Source organism: Bidens hawaiensis, unplaced genomic scaffold, assembly GCF_021521415.1.
Source record: "Bidens hawaiensis isolate Kalapana, Puna unplaced genomic scaffold, B.hawaiensis_p1.1 tig00004839_1, whole genome shotgun sequence".
Classification (NCBI taxonomy): Eukaryota; Viridiplantae; Streptophyta; class Magnoliopsida; order Asterales; family Asteraceae; genus Bidens; species Bidens hawaiensis.
Window position 1 is genome coordinate 1,634,541 of NW_027491303.1, and position 19,676 is coordinate 1,654,216.

Here is a 19,676-nt window from a genome sequence, read left to right on the forward strand (position 1 = left end):
ACAATTTTATGCGCGACCTCGACCTCAGACCTTAACAACTATGTTTTGGCATTTGCTTTGCCTTAGTTGTGTTTAGGTATTTTATGGTCAGGCTGCGCAGCATGTAGGATGGATGTTGTGAGTTGTTTGAGCTAAGGCTCACATTATTGGGCTAAGGCCCTGACGTTTTAGAGTTAAGACTCTTTAACGCGTTTGCGCATGTATGTTTTACTTCGTTTTATTTTGTTTTGATGTCAATATAATGTTGTCATATTGCTCAAAACTAATAAAGGGAAGTGTGAAACATGTATGCAAAAAGGTAATAGAATCCACATTAAGAGAAGATAGCGCGTATCATTATTCATAATGGCTGAAAAAGCCTTGATTACAAACTTGACATTTTTACATGAAACATTTTCTAAGCTGTGCCGCGTTCCATGCGCGCGGGATCTTCTTTCCATTCAAATCTTTTAAGGCGTATCCGCCTTTTCCCAATTCTTCCAAGACTTGATAAGGTCCCTCCCAATTGGGGGACATTTTTCCCGGGGGTATCGCGCGGCTAGCTTCATTGTTTCGAAGGACAAAATCATTTTTCTTAAAGTGGCATTCTTTCACACGCTGGTTGTAATATTTTTCCAGTTTTTTCTTGTATTTGGCTTCACTGATGATAGCCGCCTCTCTGCGCCCTTCAAGTAAGTTGAGATCCAACCTTCTTTCGCGCTCGTTATCAATCTTGTTCATCATGAGTACTCTATGGGATGGGCATCCAATTTCTGCTGGAATCATTGCCTCTGTTCCATAGGTTAGGCTGAACGGGGATTCGCCATTGCTGGTTTTGCTTAATGTCCTGTGTGCCCACAGGACATTAGGTAGCTCTTCGACCCAAGAATGGGATTCTCCCTCTAACCTTTTCTTCAACCCATTTAACAAGCTTTGGTTCGCGCGTTCCACTTGTCCATTCCCCTGAGGGTGATAAACTGAAGTGAAAATTTGGTTGATGCGCAATTCCTTGAGCCAGCTGGATATCTTCTTGTCAGTGAATTGTTTGCCATTAACGGCATATGATGTGGCTCCATATAAACTGCTTCATCACTTCGGCTGTGATTTTTGCTAGTGGCTTGGCTTCAACCCATTTTGTGAAATAGTCTACTGCCACTACCAAAAATTTTACTTGCCCAGGCGCTTGCGGTAGGGGACCCACAATGTCGATTGCCCATTTATGGAAAGGCCATGCTGAGGTTACTGGAATCAAGTTTTTCTTTGGCCGCATGGTGTTTGGCGCATAGCTCTGACATGCTTTGCATTTTTGGATCTCTTTTAGAGCGTCCAAGTACATGCCTGGCCAATAGTAGCCTGCGCTCATTGCCTTGGCAACCACCATGCGCGGGCCAGCATGAATTCCACAGATTCCTTCGTGTATCTCTCTGATCACATAGCTTGCTTCCTCAGCATCTAGGCATTTCATGAGCGGCCCAAGATAAGAGCGTCGATATAATGTACCATCAAGCAGTTCATAGTTCTGCGCCTTGTGTCTTATCTTCCTCGCTTGTGCGCGATCATCTGGTACCTTTCCCTCCTTCAAGAATTCCATTATTGGAGTTATCCATGATGAAGGGGTTGTATGAGTTACCAGGACAGACTTCGCTACCACCGACGGGTTGCTCATTACTTCTACCCTGACATCTTTGCCAAAGTGCTCAAAACTGGTTGATGCCATCTTACTCAGCGCGTCTGCAGATTTGTTTTCACTGCGCGTAATATGAATGATTCTGAAGCAGTCAAATTGCTCGATGAGCTTTTTCGCCTGCTCTAGATATAGAGGCATGGTGTTCTCCTTGGCATCATAAAGGCCATTGACCTGTGCTGCTACCAAGTATGAATCAACATGGGCCTCTAGCTTCTTAACCCCGAATTTGTGCGCGATGCGCAGGCCAGCCAGCAGGACTTCATACTCAGCCTCATTGTTGGTGCTCTTGAAGTCCAACCTGATGGCGTAAGTATATTCATGATTCTCTGGATCCACCAGTTTGAGGCCTGCGCCGGACCCTTCATTGTATGAAGCTCCGTCAGTGAACAATCTCCAAACATTCTCTTCATCATTGGCTCGCGGAGGGTCTACCTCGCGCTGAGCCTCTTCAATTCTTCCTTCGGGGACTTCTGCAATGAAATCAGCCAAGACTTGTCCCTTTATTGTTGGACGGGGCTTATAGGAGATCGTGTGCTCTCCTAATTCCAGCGCCCACTTTGTCAGCCTTCCTGAAAGCGCAGGGCGCCGCAAGACTTGCTGGATGTTGTAACCAGTCAGAACTTCAATGGGATGACCATTGAAATATCTATGAAGCTTGCGCGACGCGTGTGTTAGTGACAAAACTAACTTTTCCATGATGGAGTAGCGCGTCTCAGGATCTGTCAGCACCCGACTCACATAGTATATTGGCGTTTGGATTCCCTTGCGATCCACCAATAATACTGCGCCGATGGCGCGCTCTCCTGCTGATAGGTATAATGTCAAAGTTTCACCAGGAAGAGGAGCTGTGAGCGCGGGCAAATTTATCAAACACTCTTTTATCTCCCTGAAAGCTTGCTCGGCCTCAGGAGTCCATTTGAATTGGCTTTTCTTTAAGCAATTCCTCAATGTGTTGACAAACGGGGTAGATTTGCTTGCATGGTTCGCTAGGAACCTGTTGATTGAAACCAATCTACCATTCAGCTTCTGAACTTCTTTCATGGTGGATGGCGAGGGCATGTCAAGGATGGCCTCCACCTTCTCAGGGTTCACCTTGAAACCATCCTTGGTGACCATTACACCTAGAAATTTTCCCTCTAGTACGCCGAAAGTGCACTTGCTCGGATTGAGCTTCATGTTAACTTCCTTTAGGCGCCCAAGGGTTTCCTCGATGTCTTTGAGCATTTGCTTTTCCTCCCTACTTTTGATCACCAAATCATCTACATAGACTTCTAGGTTTCTTCCGATTTGCTCGCTGAAAACGGCATCCATAAGTCTTTGGTAGGTGGCGCCCGCATTCTTCAAACCAAAGGGCATTTTTGTGTAGCAAAAAACACCCTTGTCGGTTCTAAATGCGGTCTTGTCCTCATCTTGTGGTGCCATTTGAATTTGGTGATAGCCTTTGTAGGCATCCAGGAAACATTTTAGCTTGAATGGCGCCACGGAGTCCACCTTTGCATCGATGTTTGGTAGGGGGTAACAATCCTTTGGGCACGCTTTGTTGAGGTCCTTGAAGTCAATGCACATCCTCCATGACCCGTTACTTTTCTTTACCATCACAGGATTGGCTACCCATGTCTGGTATCGTATCGGGCGGATGATGTTTGCGCGCAATAGATCCTCAACCTGTTCATTCATGGCCCTCGCCTTTTCATCCCCCATGATTCTCTTCTTTTAAGCAATTGGCTCTACAGACTTGAACGTGTTGAGAGCGTGTTGTGCCAGGTCTCGCGGAACCCCAGTCATATCAGAGTGTTGCCACGCGAAGACCGACATATTTGCTGTGAGCAATCTTTTCATTCTCACCCTCGTGTCGTCTGATAACGTAGCGCCAATTGTGATTTTTTGCTCCGGGAATTTCGGGTTGAGAATCCATTCCTCTGGCGCGTTTTCTGCCATTGGAATTTTCATTCTCCCCTCCCGCGGAGTACTTGTCACTGCGCACAAATGATCTCGGTATACAAAAGTTACACCTGTTGGTGTTGGGAACCCCAACGCGCCGTGCGCTGGTGACGGTATGGCGTTGAATTGGGCAATCGTTCCCCTACCCAAGATCATATTGTGGCAAGAAGTGGTGGGCAAGACCAAGAAGTTAAGAACTTCGGCTCGCTTGTGTTTCTCATCCCCCATAGTTAGCTCAAATTGTATTTGACCTAGGGGATGAATGATTTCATTGGAAACACCAGAGATCGGTGCATTCACAATTTCAAGCCTTGCTTGGTCTGCCGGATCCAGTTTTCTGAAACATTGCTCATACATTATGTCTGATTCGCTGCCAGTGTCCACCAGGACTTTTGACACTTCGTAATGAGCAATGTGTGTAGTGACGACAAGAGGACTGCTGATGGAAGGGCCTCCCCTGATTCTCGGGAAGATGACTTGTTGCTCGCGCCAATCTCCTTGGATTTGCGCGCTTCTCTTTCTTGATATCTGCCCTTGCCTTCCTCCTTCGGCTACACAGATTCTTTTGTACTTTTTGCTGGCAGAGGCTCCTTCTGGTTGTTCATATTCTGATCTTGAGTTTTTTACCAGGTGAGCCAGCTTGCCTGATTTCACATCCTTCTCAATTGCATCCTTCAAGTGGTGGCATGCATCAGTGTTGTGTCCTGTGGATTTGTGAAACTCACAGTACTTGCCACTGTCTGATGGTCCCTTGTAGTGTAGTGGCTTGGGGCTTTTGAATTGGACATTCTCAGTGCTTAACACCTGTGAAGGCGTTTTAGTGAGGGGAGTCCATATTCTTGGCAGAGGTCTGTTAGGATCTCTGCCGCCCTCCCTCTTGTCACCCTCCCCGCGATTACGAACATCTTTTTGGGGCTGGGGTGAGCTTGGTTGCACCTGCTTTTCTGCGGAAGAAAAACTGGTTGGTTGCAACCTGGACCATACAGAGTTCTGTTTGCCCCTCTTTTCTTTGCTGCGCGGTGACTCAGCTTGATGCGCTCTTTCTCTTGCCCTATCTTGGGCAATTTGTTTTTCATTCCTCGCGAAAACTCGCGATGCTTCCATTATCTTGGCCCACGTGGTGGGCATGCCATCTCTGCTTACGAGAGCTCGGCGGAGTTGATCACTGCGCGCGCCTTGTATAAAGGCCACGCGCAGGAGTTGCTCGGTTATACCTCCGATTGCCAGAGACTCCTGATTGAAACGAGTGATGTAGTCTTCAATCGTTTCATCATTCCTGCGCACGCAGTGCATGATGTCATCAGGATCGCGCGTGTGTCTGCGCTGCTGTACGAAGTGGGCTTGGAACTTTTCTAATAGTTCCTCGAACCCATCAATTTGCCCAGTCGGCAAGCTCTCGAACCAGACCCGCGCCGCGCCCGTGAGGCAGCGAGCAAACATATGACACCATGTTGGCATCGTCCAGCTCTCTAGGTTTCCCGTGTTGTAAAAACCTTGCAAGAAATCGTCTGGATCTGTTGTGCCGTCATATTTGCCCAAACCACTTGGCATCTTGGTTTTGTGCTGGATGGGAGCCTTAGCGATGCGCTCAGTGAACTTTGAATGTTTCACCAAGATGGCTGGTCTGTACGGTGTGGTTACGTCCACTTGCCCTCTAACTGGTGGGCTGTACGGCATGTGCAGATCCAGATCGGCTCTGGCTCCAGGCGCCATGTTCACAGGCGCGCGGAGCTGTGAGCCTCCTGCATGAGTATCTCGCGTCTTCCTCATGCTGTGCACTTCTTCATCACTGAACTCAGTGTGTGCAGTGTGAACAGAATGTCCTTCTTCCGGCGCGCGCGGCCTTTTTGTTCCATGAACAGGTTGCTTATCAAACGCTTGCCTTTGTGTTAAGTCGGCTAGCTTTTTCTGTTTGACCATCTCATTATACTTGTCCATTAGACGCCGCTGCTCGTTTATGAGCCATTCTTTAGGATCATTTGTTTCATCTTCTGGACCCATTGGTCCTTTTTGTTTCGCGCCGGCAAGATTTTGTAACGTGAGATCGTCTGGAGGAGTTTCAGTCTGGCCGTGAGGAGTTGTGATGAAGGGACGGTTACTGGTGGTGCGCGTAGAATCACGCGGCCCCCTCAGAAACTGCTGTCCCTCATTAACATCCTCACGTTCAATATCCTCCAGAACTTGATCAACGTTATGAACGCCCGAAACCATGGTGATTTTTTTTTATGTATAGATCTGATGAGATCTGATTGCCGTTGTAACCCACGGATGGCGCCAATGAAGAAACGTGGATCGACTCACTGGTAGACGATCTACTTTCCTCGGGTGTGATTGTACTATTTCACCGATGGTTTTCTTGGATCTGGGCTCTTCCACCTACAAAATGAACAGCACCGTCAACTTACCCCTCAGAAAGGGACAGAGGGGTCCTCTTTGGGGTAACCCTCCGGTGTGAGAATAAGTATTTTGTAGGAGAAGATAGTGTTATGAGTAAGGAAATCTGGAGAGTATTGCTTGATAGCTGAATACTCTGTGATTTGCTGTGATTGTGTGTGTTACTGGCTGTAACTGTGTGTTGTTGGATGATCTTTTCCTTGTGGAGTTGATGCTGTATTTATAGTGCTAGGGTTTCCACTGATTGGGCTCAGCCTTGTTGGCCTCCTCCAATTGCTCTGCGCCACGTGTCCTCTGGGACACCTGGTGCTTTCTCATTGGTTGTAATCACGTGGTAGCACATGTGTTATGCTGAGTTGTCCACCTTTCATTTGGCAGCTGTCAACATCAGCATATTCTTATTCCTTAAAAAGATACCTTCTGGAAGGTTGTCTGACGTGCACAACCAAGGTTGCCCTAATCCTGATTTGGATAAGGACGAGGTTGATTATGTGCATGTGTGATATGCGCCTATCCTGAGGATGCGCGAGGTCTTCTCTTTATTCTCACGCGCAGATGTTTCATGCGCAGATGTGATATGCACGAGCATGCGATATGCGTCATGCGCGGATGCGCCACGCGCATATGTGATATGCGTGAGCATATGTGATGCCTGAGCATCTGTGGTGCCTGGGCATATGATGCCTGAGCATGTGTGGTGCCTGGGCATATGATGCCTGAGCATATGTGATATGCGCCATGCGCATAGGTTTTGGCTTTGTGCCTTCGTAATGTCTTGATTTCAAGTCACTTGTCTGTATCTTGTGGGTTGACCCGCCTTGCTCGGTGTTGAGGCGGGTACATACCTCTTCAATTAGTTTCTTGCTAAATTGTCGGAATATTATAAAAAACATCTCCTCGGTAATTTGTCGCAAAGTTAGCGACAATAGATGATTGTCAGTATTTTGTGGGAAGATTTGTGAGAAATTAGTCGGAAAAATATTTCCTAGGAGCTTTTTTCCGACATATGCCTTTCCTCGGTATTTTTGTCGCTAATCAACGTTTCAGACAATTTACCTACGATTTTCTTGGTCGAAAAAGGTCCAGTTTTTTAGTAGTGAACAAGATTTCTAAGATAGAATAATGACGTAGATTTGGTATATCTACATGCTCAAAAATGCAAACATGTAGTTGTATTCATAGTGATCTAGATGCTATTTTAATGTATATATAAACTAATAGCTATATATGTAATATAAGAGTTGGAGCATATATTTGTTAATTAATTAGTTTCAGTAAGTATTATATGAGGCGAGTTAACACAAGCAAATTAAGTAAGAAATTTGAGAACTATATAATACAATCATAGATAGTTCATATTTGGAAGTTAGAAATAGAGTGAGATAAACTTCCGCATAACCGTTTGATATATCGAATGAAGCAAAAAAATAATATATATCTTTTGTGGTCCGCCTGATTATTCATTTAAAATTGATCGTGTGTTAAATGAAGTTTCTTTAATTAAATGTTGTAGTTCTTTTTGCAGGTCTAATGATCTAACAGTAAGGGTATGTTTGGTTGAAGGTAATGGAATGAAGGGGGATTGGAATGGGAAAAGGAATGAAATGGACAAGGGAATGAAATTGATCATTACCATTCTTATGTCTTGTTTGGTTAACCTATAGGAATGAAATCAATTATTAATTTTTATTGTTTGGTATACAAAAAATTGTAGAAATGAAATAGAAATAATAAAAACACTCAAATCTCAAAATACTTTTTAACCCAAAAAAAAAAGAAAAAAAAACCTATAATGGCGACGGTGGTAGCTCCGGCGACGAAAATGGTGGTGGCGGTGGCGGTGGCGATGGTGGCGGCGCGGCGGTGGTGTCGGCGGAGTTGGTGGTGGTGGTGGTTTTTAGGTGGTAGTGTTGTTGAGAAAGTAGGGTGAAGGAGGAATGGATTCTATGTGTAATGGATGATTCCATTTCATTGAGCAACCAAACACCACTTTTTTTATTCCTACGTAATGAATCATTCCATTCCTACTGTCATTCCTACATACCAAACGTTACCTAAGAGATCATATTACCTTCTTTATTGATCAATTGTCAAATTAGTAATAGATATTTTGTCTGAAGGCTACTTGAATAAAATTGATGGTGGTGGTTTATAAAACTTTTAAAAAAATAAACACACGTATGGGTTCAAATGCGTAAACTAGAAATTCAACACATGCATTTAGGCCCAATAGTAGCATGAAGCAGCATATTAAATCAACATATAAATAGACCTTCATTACCCTGTATACAAATTTTCCACACCTCAACTCATGAAAATTTTTGTGTTCTTCAAGCTAATTTTGCATTATTATCAAGTTTGACTTTCAAAAGTCAAAACATGAAGTTCAAGACTTTCTCTTTTCTTCTTGTTCTTACTTTGGGTATGTTATATCTTGTTTCTAACATGTTCGGTTTGTTTAGAATAAATTACTTTGTTGAAAACAACTTGTCATATATGGTTGTTCATAAAAAACGAACCCAACTCGTTTATGCACTTATTCGGCTTCGGTTTAGTTTTTTTTACTACTTAAACATCTAAAATAAATTCTTTCTTCACATAAACTGGAAAATAATATTTTTATCAAGTTGGAAACGAACCTGACCTAAAAAGTTGAGTTCAGGGTCCGACCGAAAACGAATACTCGCTTTAACTCGTTTTGGGCTCATTTTGGGATTCTTCTTGAAACGAGCCCGACTTAACAACGTGACCAATATTATAACCCAAATTTTTATAATTAATTTAAAATAACTCACTTATATATTTTACGATGAAAAGTCTAAAAATTGGCAATTATAAAGAAATATATATTTTCCTTTCAAAGGCATAAACATTAAACCGTGAACCGAATTCGTCTAAGTCTTAAGTTTCATTTCGTCTAAACCTGTAAATATTTTTTAGGGCCGCTTGTAGAACCGAACTTGTCCAGTTCAGCTTGCTTAAATACGTAATTCGCTTTTACTCGCTTACTTTAACAAGTGAGTTTTTCATAACCCCTTTTAAACGTTTTACAATATTTTTAGGGTGTGGCATGTCACCAATTTTTACCTCATTAGATACGCACTTATTACAAACTGATTCATATTATATCATACATATTAAATATTGTGAATTCATTTTGTTTGTAATTCATACGTGTATTATGTGCAACGTGTTTACTGTTTTTATGGTAAAAGATACGCATACACATAATGGGGGGTCCGCCGGGACATACTCACGCCGCTTCACGCTTCAACTTCGGTTGTTATGCATAGTGGTTCTCATTTCCCCTATTACTACGGCTTCGGCTAAAGGAACGAGAGGACGATATTATTTGCTTTCAATTTTCATTTACTTAATGTCAGAAAATATATTGCATGATGATTGTTGAATCACACATTTTCATACACACACACACACACACACAAACTTACGAAAGCTCACCAACATTTTTTGTTGACAAATGTTATTATTTAAATGTGCTACAGGTTGATACGATGAAGTTTAAGGACAAGAAAACTAGATCGACCTTAGGTTTATTAAAATGAATAATAATTGTTTCGGTTCAATATAATGTTATTTGTCTTATTATCGAACTATTTGTGTACTTGCGAAGTTAACGAAATAAATATATTGTCACTATTAGTATTGTTATGAGCTTATGAGTGATCTGTACATTGCACCCAGTGATGTGCTAAAAGTATTTATTAATTTATTAACTAAATAAACGCTAATCTAGACACTAAGTAATAATTCTAGACTCTTAACTTAACTAAAACTACTAACCAACAAGTGAACTGATCGACTCTAGTACAGCTAAGTAAGTTCGGATATCGAACCCACGAGACTCTTTAAATTACGTAAACTAGCTAAATTAGACTCAACTGCATACACGACTATTTATTTATATTATTTGGGGGTTTTACTAAAAACTAATATTAAATTAATCACTAAAACTTAAAGACGACTTAAACCTAGACTTAATTCAAATGATGACAAGCAACCACTTAGGCTAGAATCCTTAATGTATCAATTGTCAAATAGTTGGAAAATGCATGTTATGGAACTTGGATCGTAAAATAGACGCTTAAAAGAAAACCCAAACAGAACCACTAACCCTTCTCAAGAAGACACCTATGGTTTTCTATTAAGTTCTTAAAAACACCAGTTTAATTAGTCTCGCTTACGGTCGCTAATTTATTTTATGAGAAGTACCTCTATAAGAAATCCTACCTTACAGCGCGGAAATCAAAGGTAGTTTAAAGTGTTCACTCGACTAGATAAACAAAGCTGAAAAATCAAACCTAAACGGACTCCTTACGAAGAACTAAATCTAGCAATCTTAATCAACCAAGACTTATCAATAATCTATCACCTTACAGCTATTTAGATCAGCAGCACACTTAGGTTTATTTGATTTATTAATATTGTTCCTATGGTTTTATTGCAAATCAACCATAAACTAGTCAAAAACACACAGTAGATGACCTAACGGAATCCTATTATATGGCATACAATCACCAAGGAAACTGTGAAACAATAAAATTCACCAAACAATCCTAAGCACACATATGCATCGAATGAAAAAAAAAACAAGAAACCTCTTACTTAATTATAAACCATAATAAAAGCAAAGTCTAAACTAAAATCCAATATCAACAAAAGTTCATCATAAACCTAGGTGGTCTAGGGATTTAGCCAACAACCATACTCAAGAACAAATCAAAATAAATAAGTTCAAATAATGAGTTCATGACGAAAACGATAAATTCAAACCGAATAATAATGATGTTTGGCTTAGTAGGTGTTGAACCAAAACCCTCTCTGCCCGAACCAAAGTGCTCGCTCTCTTTTTGCGGCTGACCTTCCTCCACCAACAACAATAATAATAATCTTCTTTAAAACCAAAGATGCATGACAATAATAATAATAATAATACTTTCGATGGTGGCTTCTGTTGTCTTTAACCTCCTTCCCAAGTCCGGCATGTGCCCACCACCATATAGTATGGCAATCTTGTTATAGCCATTGTTGATTGCTGTTTTGAGAGCTTCGGTTGCAGCTCGATTTCGCTCACCTATAATTACTGATTTCTCCTCCACATCTGCGGTTACTTGTGTGAAACTGTACATATAGATCGAATCCAATCAATATGATTAAAAGATTTGATGATTTTAAAAATGATTTTGATTACAGGTAAAATGATGTTATGCATTAGAACACTTTGGATCCGGTTGACCATTACCATTTCAGCTGTATTTTATTTCGCTCGATAACAGAAATCGACCCATTCATAAGTGGGAAATTATCAAAATATCCATTTTGGCTATTGACTTTGACAAAATGGTCATTGACTTATTTATTTACTCAAATATCATTTGACTTAATTTTTTAAAATAAGAAAACGTTCCAGATGGAAGTCTGGCGCGCCATATGGAATCATGCTGTTGCGCCAAGTTAAACAAGCCGAGAGAAGTTGGGCTTGGGTTCAAGCTTGAAGTTGAACGTGCCTGCTCAGCTCAGCACGTTTATTTTAATGAGCTGAAAACAAGCGTGGCTTGTAAAAAGCTCAAGCTAGCTCGTGGCTCGTCGATCCGGTTCTTTAATTTGTTGTTTTTTTATTTTTATTTCTATACATGTTAAAAAAAAATCTTTAACATGCATTTGCTTGTTTTTTCTGTTTTTTTTAAATCAAGAGGCGGATTCAAAATATTATATGTATTATTTTTGTTTCTTTTAAATATTTTCATATGGTAGTGTTATATATTAAAACTTGGGTGTAACTTAAACAAGCCAACATGCCACTTGACGAGCGAGCCACGAGCCAAGCCAACCCTGGCTTGGTTTCAGGCTCTCAGCTTGGTTACAAACAAGCTTTTTCTCGAGCGAGCCACAAGCTTTTTGAGCAGCCCTACCTACTTTTAGACTCCTATCACATGATATCTTAGAAATCCATACATTGCAATTGAATGGAGCAGTAAACAACAAAGAAACATAAGACTTACTCAGACATTAATCTTTTAGCCAAAAAGACCTTCATTGCAGCCCCAAAATCAAGCCTCGATAGCGCCTCGAGTTCTGGATAATCACCTGGCTCATTACCCACATCAGCACAAAGACTACTGATGAAAAACAGACCAACGAGAGGCATGGGCAACACGCGCGAGGCCCATAACAGTTTAGACCTCCAGGGACCAAGTTCTTCAGGAATCGAAGTAGCTTGCCCCAACGCCTTTGTTGACCTAAAAGTCATGTCTCTTGCAAATGTAAAAAAACTCTCACCTTTTTCCATCTGTAAACCATTTACAAAAATAAGGATTTCAAATTTCCAACAATGATTGTAAGTTTGTAACATTTCTATGAACATTGAACAAGATTGAACCTGAAGTAACTTGAAGGTTTCAAAGTCCAGGTCAGCATGGTACCAGTTTTCAGGATCATAATCAAGGCAATCTAGTTGGAAATCAAGCATAAGTAGTCTCGCCATCTGGCGTTGGATGAATCCTATGATATTAAAACCCTTTGACTGTGAGTTTGTGTCTTTTTTAACTGCAGACGGGTTTTTTCGGTTTTCTAAACTTTCTCTGCTGGTTACCATTTCGTAAAGCACACAATCGTACGACTCGAGTTCTTTTTGTAAGGTTGTAAAGTACCTGCTCATGGCATTTCATTATATTAACTAACATATGTAAACATATATAAGTTCCTATACACCTAATTATAAGTATGCAGAACATGATACAATTAGGGTAATGCTAAAGTGGTACCACCCCAAAACCAGTGTATCTGTCACATCATACAGACTGTATTACATCATATGGGCTGTTTGATGTTAAATCAAGTCTGCATACCAGTCTGTCACATTATACGGGTAGTGTAACAAACAAAAAATGGTCATCCAGGCCATATGACTTTGTTTGAGCACATCATACAAGCCATGTGATTTGGTGAACACCACCTCCTATGCCCATTTACGAACCGTATGACCATTTTTTTTGCTTGTCATACGACCCATATGACCACTTCTCGTATGCCAAATGACCCGTATGACCACTTCTCAACTGTCACATGTTCATATGACCACTCTTGTATGTCACATGACCCGTGTGACCACTTTTTGCATGTCATATTGCTCGTATGAGAAGTATTTGGGGATAGTGTGGTTAGTTAGATGTGAGAAAATATAATAAATCGAAAAATGAAAAAGTTCGAAAACTGAACTGTATCAGTAACCGAAAAACCGCAACAAATTCTTTATTCGGTTTTCAGTTCGGTTCCTAATCATATCCAAATTGTGAATGTGGTTTTCGGTCTTGTTCCTAACTGTGAATTCAGTTTTCAGTTCAGTTACCGGTTCGACCAATATTGGTTATTCAAAGAACCAAACTGAAGCGAATAACAACCAACGCAAAAAAAAAAAAGCATATAAACCGATATCGGAACCTATAAATAAGCAAGCTATGGTGAGTGGTGTTTAGTTAGCCTAAGCCTTACTAGAATAATTCAGCATCTGATCAATAAAGACACTACAAATTGAATTTAGATTTGGATTTAGATTGAATATTGATTTATGTTTTAAGAATATGAGGTGAACTTACTCTTTGTCTGCAATGTGAATAGTGGAAACCAAATCAACCTACAAAAGTAAAAGAAACAGATTATTTGTTAACATAATAAGATGTGGATACTGAATCTTTTAATTAATTAATAATTAATAACCTGAAGAAAGGGCTGAAGAAGTGACCAGGGGAACCTTTTGCGGTCTGTAACTCACCGGAATCGCCTTTCTTAAACCGCATGTAATCCGCAATCGAATTGTTTTCCAGAAACCGTTGGGGCGATCCGCCATCGGAGACTGTTCAATGGGTCTGAAACGAACAAGAAGAAGAGTAGTCGAATGGAGAAGATAATATTGAGAGAGAAGTAGTAGCAGTAGACACCTGCGTCTTCAGTTCCCACCGCTATCTCTGTGATAAGGCTACCATATTATTTAAATCCAATTTTATTTATATGGACTAATTTACCCGACCGAATTGAACTATTCACATAGAACGACTAGATTTTATACTCTGAAACCCACTAGTTTACTATATATAACTACTACCCTAAAACATTTATTTAGCGTTCCTACTTCCCAGTTTGTAATTCGATACCTAAGGCTATTCTTATTGGCAGTGGTCGATAGTTTAGTTGAAATTAAAAAAAAAAACCGAGAAATGAGCTGAGGTGAAATTTGTTGATGACAATCAGGTTGGTCCACCGACCCACAGTCGGTTGGGTCTGACACATTGACCCCAACAAAACAATTGATTCAACCTAATTTTAAATGATAAACTCCATTCCGGCTGCGCCTTATCTTATATTTATAAATAACATCATAATATATCCAGCATAAGAAAAATAAGCATAATTAAATTAGATAATTAAAATATCACACAAAAACAACTCAAGTCATCTGAATCCATTTACCCACCCTACTCCTTTTTCCGTTGAGGGTTCGTTTGTTGCATACAAAGTACGGGTTCGATCACTTTATTTTTAGTTTAAATTTTTATATATATTACTTTATATTGAAGTTCTCAACAATAAGTGACTGCTAACCGGTAGAAACATGTGGTTAGTGAACAAGCACAATAGTGGTAAGTGTTAGATAGTAGTAACTCTCCCGTGAAGTTCCTACTACAGCATCAACTAATATATTTTGTTGGCGTTACATTTCAACAGTTGTAATCTTTTACAAGAAGTTGCGAGGTTTTACCCCAATCAGTGTGATGGTATGATGCTTGTATACATGAATAATTTGGTCTGTTTAAAATATGATCGGGATCAATTCATGATCATACAAAAAAATATATATAATGTTATTACATAACGCTTTATGTCTTATATAATTATTGAATTTATATATGGTATGCAAGCGAATTACTTTAACATGAAAGTGCGATATACATGATTCATAAAGTTATTAAAGTTAATTCAACTACAAAACCTAAATTTATTACGTTATTCTTTTGTTTTAATTAAATTGTTTGATGGAAAATGTTTATTAAAAAATAAAATTTTGAACGATTGTGGTTTTATAACCGAATTGCATGTCTTACAATCATCCAATATTAACTATTCTTATGTAAAAGCCTGGTAATATCATATCATATATTGACTATGAAAGTGAACATATGCTCCTATAAGATAATAGATCAATAATAATTTACTTTTCACTATATATTAATTGATTTTGCAACAAACCTACTTTTTTTATTTTTTTTATTTAACAAAGAAGTATACTATCATCAATTTTGTAATACACACACGTCATAATGTCACACACTCATGTATTCATTACGATTGTATTCTAAAAGGAAAAGCCTGCGATGCATAAAGAGTAAAAGAAACAACTTAAAAGAATGCAGTTGCTTGAAGCAATAATATACCATACCTGATTATGACTTCAAGAATTATAATTCTCTAATATATTTATTATTAACGTCGTTATCAATGTTACTTTCTAAACGGATGTTAACAGTTAATTACTATTGATAACATAATAGGAAATATACTTTTTGTTGTAGGGAGGATAAGAAGTAATCTTGTCAATTGATTTTGAATATAGAGAGTTGAGTTAGTTAATGTGAACACAAGGTAAAGTGCATAAAAAGAATAACACATTTGTTGACTTTCTCTCTCCACATGTAAGACACATGCCAAATTCCCCCATCATTTTAAAACGTCCATAACTTTTTTTTTTACGACGTTTTTATTGAAAAACAAATTCACCATAATAACGAGTGTCTTTTTTTCTTTCATATGAGTACCATATTGTAATATAAAATTTAATAAAAATTAGTGGATTTTTACAAGTTGTGTTTTACCAAATTGTGTTTTACAAAATTATGTTATACAATAGTATTTTTCATTGTGTTTTTTTTTTCATTCTGTTTTTTCCATTGTATTTTTTACATTGTGTCATACAATTGTGTTTTTTATTGTGTTTTTTTCCATTGTATTTTTCATAGTGTTTTCCATTGTATTTTTCCGAACTTTTCCGGCGAGGTGATGGCGATGGGTAACGGTTGTGGTGGCGGTAGGCGGTGGAGTGGTGGTGGTTGTAGAGAGTAAATATGTAATTGAAATTTATGTAAGTGAGTTTTTGAAATTAATGTAAGTGGGTTTTTGAAATTAAATTAAGTGGGTTTTAATATTTAAGTGTTAGACTAAAATACACTCCTTCCTAGCCTTCTTAGGAAAATCAAAATTCTTATTTGAACTTAACCCATTGAAATTAATTTAAGTGGGTTTTGATATTAAAGTATTAGACTAAAATACTCTCCTTCAAAATCAAACTTCTTATTTGAACCTAACCCTATATTAGGCTTTACGAGTGATTGAGCTTATATAAAATAGATAGATACCATATGATGTAAACAAAACGCGACTAAGATTAAACATATAAAGAATAAAGAAGCAACTGACACTACAAATCAAAGGACTTTCAATGATGAATGAAACTAACAATGGATTTATCGGGGGACCACCAAAGAAAATATCAACTACGGATTATTGGAGCGAAATATGGTCACATAGTTATGATCATTTCACCAATAGATCAACTAAATATTTATAGATTTTATGTTTATTTTTGGATTTTATATCCGTGCGTAATTACCGGCAGGTAAGGATGAAGTCACGCCTTTGTAGCTACTTTTCCCGCACTCTCTCTTGGACTTTGTCGGTTATGTTTCATTAGTGATGGTCAAGTTCATCCAGTAATGCGAAACTAGGTAGTTAGTTTATGATGATAAAACAATTGGAACAATTGGTGAAAATGACAGTTTTTTCAAAATAGCACAAAAATTTGTGTTTTCAACATTTTGTGGTGGTACCGGGAGAGATAGTTGCGTGTTTTTTCTAAGGTGTTTTTTTTTGTCCTATTGAGTGATACTATCTTGTGATTTCTTTAAATGTTATCTTTTTCAAAAAGAATTAATGACTTAAATGAACCTAGTATGAATCATAGTTGTGATGTTTATTGATTTTTTTAAAGAAATCTTGAAGCAGGAAATAATATTGAAGAACAAATTTTCAGTATATAACAACCAAGTTTATATTGATCAACTTAAGTCAGATTGTAAAGAAAAATACTAAGGGCGTGTTCGTTTCACTGATTTTTTTTAAATGATTTAGAATTGGAATTGGAATGGAATGGAATGGAATGTTTGAGAATCTCTATCACGTGTTTGGTTGGTTAATATGTATTGGAATTGAAATCTTCTTCAACTCTATGTAATTTCCTCCGTAACTCTGCCGCCACTGTCGCCGTCGTTGCCGCCGGCCTCCAACTCCGTAACTCTGTAATTTCCTTAACGGCAAACCATCACGAGTCAGATCAACAGTCTCCTCACCTTCTAGAACAATCTCTTCTTCTCTATCATCACTAACCGATTTGAAATCATTGATTTTGTTCATAACATGAGGCTGTGACCGCCGGCGGAGAGTCCACAAAGTGTCACAAGAAGCCTGATCGACATCGATCATACTCCGGTGAGGCTCTGGCGTGATGCTGAAAGCCGATGTCAGATCCGGAGATATCAGAAACTGAGACAACGGCGGTAAATCTGCTGTGTTCGGTAGCCCGACCTTCCACTCCGTAACTCTGCCGCCACCGGTGATTCACGGCGGTGGAGGAGCACAACGGTGGTTCACGGTTGTGACATTCGTCAATTTCGGGTCTTGTTTGTATTCGTTTTTGTATTTGTTTATTATGTAAACCGACCCGATTTGTAAACCGAAGCTTATGTTATAATCAAAATGATGGATTTATGTTACAATATTGTTTCACACTTGTTGGGTCTTGAAAACATCATATTTTTATTTTTATTTATTTATTTATTGTATATTTATTTATTTTTTTGTTGTTTTGTGTTTTTGTCTTGATCCATTTTGCATGAAAACTCTTGTGTCTCACACCCATATTTGACCACCAACATTACCCTATATATACATCACCTTTCCTCTTCATTTTCCCTTGCTACAACTCCAAAAAAAAAAACTCTCTCAAACATCAAAGATTCAAGGTTATCTTCTTAAGTGTTCTTGAAGGATGTTGGTCTTTCATCTTAATTAGTTTATGTAGCCTTATTAATACTTGTTTATGGTTGTGCAACATATATATAATATACACCCCTTGTTTACCTTTGGTAGTTACTTCTCCGATTCCGGTCGGTGAGGTTTCGGACCCCACAAGGCAAGGCTTCATGGAGGACTTCGTGTCCTTGATATATATACATCTATATAACTTGTTCATACATATTAATCTTGCTTATTTTAGTTTGTTGGTCATGTTTACAAGTTCCATGGTTATGGGTTTTTAAGAGTCTATGCTTCGGTTTAACCGTAAATAGCTCTAAACCGTAAACCGAACTTTGTTACTAGTTTTGTTTGTTTAAACATACTTAGTGTTAGATCTAAGTTTCTAAAATCATTTTTACAAATTCTATGGTTATGGGTTTGTAGAATCTTACCTCGGTCTTAACCCGAAACACGATCCGAACCGAAAACCGAACTTTTGTTTAAAGACCTTATTGTTAACTTTTGGTATTTTTTATTTGTACATTATTATACAAGTTATTCAGTGTTTGGACATGTGGAAACCATCTATGATCTTGTTGTAAGATGGAAACCGAACCAAACCGATTCTTGCTCGCTTAAGACACACATGTGTGTTTTTTTAGCCATTAAGACTTATATATTTCTTTAAAAATAGTTACAAATTAATTTTTAAATATTTTCTTAAATACTTGGAAATGTTGGATCCAACTTGATCTCATAACAAAGTTTGGACCGACAAAACCGAACACTCGCTTAACGTGCGTTGTTAGTTCTAAAACAATGGAACTACATACTTGGTTAAGTCTTATTAAATTTTATTGAGTTATCTCATAACATTCAATATTTTGGAAAGTTGACTTTGAGTTTGACCAATTATCAAGACCCGAACCGACAACCCGAACACTCGATAAAAAAAACCCGTTTTAGTATCTTTATTCCAAAGGGATTTGCATTCTTGCATTTTACCCACCTTATTACTTAACATAGGTTGAGTAAATATTAAGGTTAGATACTTTAACCCGGTTACGAGCAAACTTACATTTTTAAAGGGTTATTATTATAAATTCTTAAATAGTCACATTTTAAACCTTGAACTTTAATTATTTACATTTCTCAACATTTATTTTGTTTAAAGACCTTCAAGACAACCTTTCTAAATTCAAGACTTCTTTTCTTTTTAGGCATTGTGCGTTAAACTCGTCGTTCCGACAAATCTCCAAATTATCATCTTTCAAGTTTACTACTTGAAGGTGAGTACTTCATACCCCATTTTCCATCTTTTATTTTGGGGGTGACATTTCATACTTATTCAACAAAATGCATTATATTTGAATCTTAAACCACAAACGTAGTTGTATACTTTACCTAAATAATTGCTCGATTTGGTGTTCTATGCTTATATGCCTATGTGTTTATCGCTTTTGGTTGGTGGAACTATAAAATCCTAGACTATTTGGCATCCCCTTATAGCAAGGTGTCGTTAACGTAATGCAATTAACGATAACTATAAAATCCTAGGCTATTTGGCATCCCCTTATAGCTAGGTGTCGCT

General features: G+C 38.4%; 1 pseudogene across 1 annotated transcript; it reads right to left on the reverse strand.

Annotated features, from left to right (window-relative positions):
- Positions 1 to 10,917: 10,917 nt before the first annotated feature.
- On the reverse strand, positions 10,918 to 17,551 carry LOC143628213 (uncharacterized; annotated as a pseudogene). The gene is made up of 6 exons (XR_013152713.1): positions 17,389 to 17,551; positions 13,739 to 13,874; positions 13,618 to 13,655; positions 12,402 to 12,672; positions 12,025 to 12,311; positions 10,918 to 11,143 (listed from the first exon to the last, which is right to left on the reverse strand). The product of XR_013152713.1 is annotated as an uncharacterized LOC143628213 (transcript).
- Positions 17,552 to 19,676: the final 2,125 nt, after the last annotated feature.